The sequence below is a fragment of the Pseudopodoces humilis genome, chromosome 1 (assembly GCF_049639895.1).
Source record: "Pseudopodoces humilis isolate 2021_Gansu_Grassland_sample_001 chromosome 1, ASM4963989v1, whole genome shotgun sequence".
In the NCBI taxonomy this organism is placed as follows: domain Eukaryota; kingdom Metazoa; phylum Chordata; class Aves; order Passeriformes; family Paridae; genus Pseudopodoces; species Pseudopodoces humilis.
In genome coordinates, this window is record NC_142200.1 from 40,572,790 (window position 1) to 40,581,161 (window position 8,372).

Sequence of the window (8,372 nt, forward strand, 5' to 3'; positions counted from 1 at the left end):
GCTCTATGAAAATGGGATTAGATGGGAGTTAGCTTAAGTCTTAGGTCTTGAGAACAGATGGAGACGAGAGTGAAGTCCTTACTTGCACTAAGCTTTTAAAATCCAATAAATGTCCTCAAGGACTTGTTTTACAATAAATTTTGCAGAAGATACAGTTCTTTATAGTGAATTTCATTTTAAGGTAAGGTGCTTCAATTTTGTAAGTGTTGTATTTTAAAGGACATTCATATCCACAGGTAAAAGACCTACATTATTTTGCCTTTTTCAAAAGGGAGCTGAATATGCATTAGTACTTCATAACCCTATATAAAGCTGTGGACAATTACTTCTTATAGCTAAATGGAAGAACCTCAGATAAATAGAATCATAGAGTCATAAAATTGTTTGGACTGGAGTGACCCTAAAGATCATCCATTTACAACATCACAGCCTTGGGCAGGGACACCTTTCACCAGAATAAATTGCTCTGTGTCCTATCACATCTGGTCCTTTGAGATATTCATTTTTAGGGGTTTTGGCAGCATATTACCAAAAACAGAACATAAAAGCAAACCAAAACAATAAAGTTTTCTTATCTATTTAAGTCAATATGTATTGTGATCATTATATCTGTTGCACATACAGTTAGGAGAGAATTACTTAAGGAATATAATTAAAAGAAGTTAACAAGTCCGATAATTCATATTGGGTTAAAAGAAGATGAATTATAATTGAAAACAAAATGTAATTCATTTCATTAACAAGGATGTTCTCACTTAATGTATTTTATACTTAGCTGTTTGAAAAGCAGAGTATCTTTATTAAAGAACTTTGAAAACACTCATCATAACTTTGCCAAAGGTTTGTCTTTTCTATGACTTAACAAAGAATAAATATTTCTGCATATTCAAAAATATAATGGTAAAAAAGATTTTTTTTTTTAATATAATAGATTCTAGATTTCACACAAAACTTATCCATTTCATTTCTCAAGAATTCAAATACACAGTTTTTGAAGCTACATTTGTCAACTGCAGGTAAACTGTCCACTAGAGCAATTTTAGTTGTTTAGATAATATTCCTCTTGTTCCACACGTAGCTGTGTCAAGCAAGCAGTGACAAGTATAGGCACTAAAGAAGCTTGATCCAAGTGCACAAATTTATCCATATCTGTACAGTTATGATATATATCCATTCTTTCATGCAATAGTGCTTCAGAGAAAACAGTTTTTAAATTAACTATTCAGAAAGAGTACTGTCATGATCTCATTCCTTTCTGCATAAGTATTAGGATGCAAACTTATTTCCATGACCGCAGCAGTCCTGTACATCATAAGGCTAGTGCTCAGTTAATCGTGACTTTACCAATTTTTCTCTCTTTTCAGTTTGCAAACCTTAGACCATTTTATTCTCTCTTTTGTTAAATGAAGCTCAAAAAAACCACCCAAAACTTCACTCCCAGCTGACTGCTATTCTGAGATGATGTAACATGTCGACGTTCATTTTCTAGATGGGTCCAAAGGCAGAGAAGGCACAGGTCTTTTACAATCTTCTAAAAGAAAGGAATTTAAGTATATTTTATTTTAGCATTTGCTGCCAAAATGTCTTTAAGGACATAGGCATAAGTGATTAGGTTAAAAGTAATTTCAGAGGACTCTATAAAAGGTTAAGCAATGATTTTATCTGCACAGCTGTAAGCATACAAAATTTCCAGATGCCCAACTAGGCAAACAGGCTGTGAAATGAAGAAAACAAGTGATGATGTACAGAAGGCTTTTCCCAGCATAGTACACAGGTGTAGAATATATTCAACACTGGTTGGAGTTCTGCAAGTTTTCTTCTCAAACTCTACTTGGTCCATAAAATACAACATTTCTTTCAGTCTTGGAACTCGTATTCTTAACAGTATGCTCAAAAGATTAATTCTATTTTTTTTTCAAACCCTAGTTGCGGCTTCACAGTGCCTGGAAAATGGAAATGTTTTCCTTAAATTATCCAGTATGCAGGAAAAAAAAAATAGAATTATTTTTGGTTAATCTTTCCCCAGGAACATTTAATGCAAGGGGCACCCTCACACAAGATGTTTGAGGAAGCATGTTTTATAAGCAACTAATGCAGGCTGATCACAAGAATACCAGCACTGCCCAGCATCAATATGACTGAAATGGAAACTTAAAGGGAGCTTTAGATACTGACATGGTAACTTCAAAGATTTACGCAAGTATTCAAAATATGACTCAGAATCAAAAAGTTTGGAAAAGTGTTCTGAATGTGACATTCTGGAGGGAACTCAGAAAGAAATTCCATTGTCTTATGTGGAATAATTCCTTTTGTATGACAGAATGTGAAGGTCACTGTGACAGAAAGCTTTATAGCACAGTATTAGGCACATAACGTGTAATAACGCATACAAAATCCTGCCCTTCTTCACATTATTTCTGATTTAATTCTTTGGTACTAAATTTACATCTCTGATAACTAAAAAAAAAAATAAAAAATTAAATAATATTCACACAGAGAGCATTTTGCACTGCATTTAGTAGAGCAAAGTTTTGCCCAGAAATTCAAGACTTGCATTGCAACAGAAACAGCAGTTACTTTGCATTTAAACAAGTAATTATTAGGTAAAGAAAGGAGAAGACATTTTCATATTGGTATGTTATGTCAGGTATTTTAAAATTATTCCCATGGAGTTAGTCAAAAGGTTTGGACACTTAGAGTCTTCAGAAAACCTAAGTGCAACTGCAGGTGAGACCAAAATTAAATCAGGTTTTAAAAATTAGTGATCCTGTTGTCCAGCTGACTATTTACAATTATATTTCTAAAACACTCTTGGCCCCAAATCACATTTGTCAGTGCCAAGGCTGGCACTACAGCTCACAGGTTATTACAATTAGATGAGACAACCTTATTTGAGGCACCCAAATTTAGGGAATAGCAACGTACTCTAAAATACACATTTCAATCAAGATATTTATGTGTGTATATTATATAGATATATGCACATTACCTGTATTGTAATATATGTTGTATACATATTACATTTATACAGTATCCAAAGTATTCACATCACAAGCAATATATAGTGCACAAAGTTATGTGCATTTAAACATTATAAATCATATATAAATAGAATAATGCATATATAAATCTGAAGAATATGCTATATGTACAAAAAAATGTGCTAGAAACTACATATAAAAAAAAATTTTGCAGAAGCTGTGCTGGTTTTGTGTGGGGTAGAGTTAACACAGACATAGTCACCAAATAAACTACTTGTTTACCACAAATTTTACTTTTATTGTACCAAAATAACCTGATCTTACATTGCATACTAATCAGTTTAATCCAGTTAAAATTCTCAGTCTTCTAGTCTGAATAGACAATGCTCATCAACACCTACATCTAAGAATGCAATGAACTTGAACAAGGAGGAAGCAGCTGGCTCTGCCAAAATATCCGGTTTTAAAGTTCCATTTTTCATTCCCAGCTTCTTGTAATTCTTTCTCATTTCAATAAGGATTTATGAAAATAAGATGCACATTTATTCTGCCTTATTTGCCCTTGATTTAATTCTTCAAGCAGAACATTTCTTGTGTGTTAATCTCTACCACTAAAGCATTTGTATAGTTCTGTGGTTTTATCTGTCTTCCCAGAGTATCTGCGTGGTACCATTCAGTCCCTCCACATTTTTAAGGAGTGAGAAGATAGCACTTACACTTTTTCTGAAGAGTATAAAACCAAACCACTACTTCTTTTTTAAACGCATGTTAAATGGAATTTATATCAAAAGGTGAGACAACAAATAACAGTTCAGGTTTGAAATAGCTAAAAGGGGAATACATTCTCAGTTCTCTTTCCAGCTACATTTTATCTTATATAATGAATTCAAAATACAAAGAAACATAATTGAATTAGCAGACCTTTAAATTTACTGTAGCCATTTATTGAGATTTCCTTGAATCACCTCATCAGAATGGCTCCAGGTTCAGTTCTCAGGCCATACCAGACTTCTCTGCTTTAAAAACAAACAAACAAAACACTCCCTTTCTTATAAGCTGCATTTCAATTGTTTATAGAACCAGTCACACTGGAAACACATAATACTAACTTTTTAAAATAAGTTCCTGATGCTGTTATTTCCTTATAAACATTAAAACGCAGGAGTTTTAAAAGAAGGATAACCATAATGACTTAGAAAGGGCCCTCTTAGAATATGAGCTGCAGCAGCAACATGGAGATTGTCTGCATTTTATAAATAAACAATTAAAAACCTAAAACAGCTTTTATAGCTAAATCCCTGACGTAGAAAATATCAGCAGATGAAATTGTTCCCACATGTTATGTTAATGAGATTCACCTGTTAAGCAAATCCAACTGATTAATACCTGCAGGTTTTGAATAAAACACAGCTCTGATGATTAGCACAGCTCTTTTTTGTTCCTTAAAATTACCTTAAGGTACTGATATTGTAACGCTTGAGGAGAGCTGGGAGCTTCCCAATACGTGGCACATGCAGTCTTTTGAATAAATTTTTAATCAAAAGATGAAGAGGAGAAAACCCTTCATATTTTTACCTTCTTCAGTAAAATCCTTATAGCATTTCATACTATGAAGAGCTTGAAGATATGCTGCTTAATGCATTTATCATGCTGTCAGAATGATCTAGTTCACTTTTCCTCCCCGGCATTCAGCCTTACGCTAGGCATTACGGACACTTTCCTTAGTTTCAAAGCCAGGTATTTTACAGCCAGACACAGGTGTCTGAGGGAATCTGATTTTCAACAGAAGGTATGGGGGATCAATGAGACATATGGAAAAACTGCATCCTGCAGAACATCTTTTGCATCTCGGCCAGTGCGTTATCCCAACAGGCTCAGGTGAAAGTACTTTATAGTAACAAGTGAGTGGGTAGGGAAGTAGGGTAGGGACTGGTGGATTAGTGGCAAATCCTCTTATCTGCTCAGCACAGCAATGATTCTACTTCCACTAACAGGAAGCATTCTAATTGCAAACACAAGCTAGTTTATAATGCTGATATTACTGTGCACACATACATACAGTTAGAGTATCCAATTTTGCCTCATTTTTAAGACACACTATAAACATGTCAATGTGATTTGAGTTGAGGCATAACAGGTAGGGTATTTATTTTGGCCTATGGAAAAAGTTCTATTTTTTATGGATAGACTTGTACAATCATGTGAAAAATACAGAAAATTCCTTTGTTTCGGAGGCAGTCCAAATTTACAAAATTAAAATTATGAGCCACTGCAAACATTTGCTTAGAGGATGACTAGAGAGATTGAATTTATCTTTACCTTATATCTGCAGCTCTCTTACACTGTTAAATTTAATGAAAATTTAATTTAACTAATTTGTATATAGTAATACAGTTATTATGAGGTACCTGGCTTTCTACTTTTTTAACTTTCTTTTCCTGACAATTGGTCAATGTGAAAAACTCAATGTGGAAAAACTACCACTTTTTGTCTATACTCAGAATCTCTGTTAACATAGGTTTTAAGTTCTTGGAGTTAAAAAGAATTAAAAAATAAAGACAAATTTACAAAAGTAGCTCCTGTATATTCATTCAACTTCCCAAAATTTTCTTCTACCTTGCACTTTGTGTTGTAAAGAGTCTGTTAAACCACAGCAACAACAATCAACAGGTAGTGAAGCAATATTAGGAGTTTCTGTGTGCTTCACACTCAGTTTCCCTTATCCTATTATTTCTCTTACAACAGATATAAATCTTGCTGTGTTTATACAACATAAAGTCAACTATCTTTTGTTAGACATCTCTAAAAGATAAATTATTAGGTAGTAATATTCCCCTTTCCTTCCTTAAGCAGGTGGTTTGATTTTACTTTTTATTCATTATTCTTGATCTGTACAGAACATTCACAAAGGAAATTATGATCTTCATACAGGTAAAGAAAAATTTAAGTTTGCGTGAAAGCACGGTAATCTCCAATATTCACTGGTGCTTGAGACCTGAATGTAGGCAAAGCATATATTCTATTTGTTCCAGGGTTACTTCTATTTTTCATTGTTAAATTTCCTCCATATAAACAGGACATTCCAGATCATCTGATGTACCTTCCCAGTAACATTACAAGACCAAATACACTCACAGATCTTTATTTGAAAACAAGATTGCAGATGCAGTTTTATGACAATGTAAATATAATATACACTGCACTCTATTTGCATGATGTTCTTTCACATCTGTTCTCAGTTGTAGGCTATATGCAGAATTACAGGATAATTGGGCTGGCCTCTATCGAATAGACAGAAATGTGGTGTTGAAGAGCTTGCCTGCACATATTCAGTCCCTGATGAAAACCAAGAGACTGGAAGATCTGTTCCATGCATGTTTGCTGCACAAAGGGACTTGTCCATACCATTGGTCCTGCTCATTCTGATTTTCATAGCATGTTAGTTCTTATAGCATGTTATTTTTATGATTATTTCAGGAAGAAGGTTTTCAAGTTATGACTTCAAGAGCTAGATGTTGACTTGCATGAACGTGCCAGGAGAAGTAAGAAGCAGAACCTGAATAGATGTTTAAGTGGAAAGGTTTGGCTGGTTGATTGGCTAAAAGTGGGCCATGGGATTTAAGAATCCACATATCCTGTCAGGAAACATCTGAGAAGGGAGAGAGCACCAGTCACTTTTGTTCCTCCTCCAGTCTAAACTTGCTGAGCCCCCAGTCCATTATCCTGATGCTGCACAGATGTTATAAGAAGACGATTAGAGAGCCACACAGCTCTACAGCATTTTTTTTTGTCTGGTCAAGAAATGATGATGAAGGACTGAGAGTGCAATTCTGGATTCAGGTTTCCATCTTACATGGAAACATGGCAGCCTACTGAGTTGCAGTATCTGAAAGATGTACACCCCATGTCCTATCTCCCTGTTGAGAGCAAGCAAACACCACAAAAGTGATCTCCAACTGCAAGCCTTTCCCCTTGAAGCAATGCAACCATTGTGCCTGTCTATGAAACACACAATCTGCTTCTGAAGTTTTTGGGAAAATTGAATTTTACTGCTCTTCAGTTTAACAAAATGGCTATCTGTGTATTGAGAAAAGTTTATTTTCATCAATAAGAAACTGCAGCTGTGAAACAGAAGCTGTCACAAGACATTGACCCGCTGCAACAGCACTACAAGTTTGTAATGAACACAGATCAAGATAATGGGAACATGAATGCAGACAGAATGACTGTTCAGGGAAATTTATTTTAAATTTAAAGTCTGATGTGTGCCATTATTCAGCATTCTAAGAAGAGGATAAAAAATATAACCAAAAAAATCTGAACAATTGGTTTGAACTAATTTTTTTGTTGTCAGAAAGCATTATGTCATTTGTCTCCAGCAATAATTTCAGTAATTTGAAAACTATTTGCTGTATATCAAGTCACTGTTTATCCATGCCACTTAGCAGACTGTAGTATTCTCATAAGGCTTTGAGCTATAAACTTAATGTATGGAACCACCTCTGAGTTGCCTATGGGACCTGAGGAATCCTATCCAGCTCATGTGTGGATGAACAAGTACAGACCAGTATACAAATGTATCCAATATTTGTACATATATAACATATTTACACACATATATATTCTCACTAATGGAGCTCCACCCTGCTCAGCCTAACTGGGGAGGAGGATGAGTAAATTGGTGCTTTCTGGGTTTGCACAAGTGCCTTGTGCATCTGCCTGTGATCTCTGTGGCCAGCTAAGGTGTACATGTTTATTTATGCATGCTGAATCTGTGTACATTTGTCTGCCAGGAATGCATCTTCAGCCTTGCAACTGGTGAACCTGGGGACATGGAACTGTGGCAGACTCACCCCTCTCATTCTGTCAGATCTGGTATGATGTATTTTCCACAAACAGTTAATTATATATAAATATGATTAATCTTTTATCAACACATACTGGCACCTATTGTACCAGAGAGAGTCTGAGCTATACAGCAAGTATTTTTTGGCAATGGCTATATTAGGAGCTTTTCAATCCCATTATCCCTGCTATTAGAGAGAAACATTAGCTTCAATGTGGAAAGCCTGCCTTTTTTTCTTCCAAATAGTATCTGTATGACAATGAAATTCATCAGCTCTCTGTAATTTTGCTCGGTCTGGGGATTTTAATATGTTATTGTGACAATTTTAGGTAGTTTGAGTAAACAAATATTTGGGTAGAATACATAGTCAAAACAATTTGATATTGTTTTGACTTGCAACCATACCTTTGGTTGCAAGGTATATTACGAATGTACTGAATTCCAGAACACTCCTCTGTCCTATGTTTTGCTCTTCCTGGCTGAATCTTTAAGACTGCAATATTTTGTGGGTTTTTTTTTTCCCCTCATAGACACACCGAATGCTC

General features: G+C 34.9%; 1 long non-coding RNA gene across 1 annotated transcript; it reads right to left on the reverse strand.

The window, feature by feature from the left end:
- Positions 1-1,029: 1,029 nt before the first annotated feature.
- LOC148185064 (uncharacterized) lies at positions 1,030-4,223 on the reverse strand. The gene is made up of 3 exons (XR_015774191.1): positions 4,091-4,223; positions 3,903-3,997; positions 1,030-1,531 (listed from the first exon to the last, which is right to left on the reverse strand). It is a non-coding gene; the product is annotated as an uncharacterized LOC148185064 (long non-coding RNA).
- Between the last annotated feature and the right edge of the window lie 4,149 nt (positions 4,224-8,372).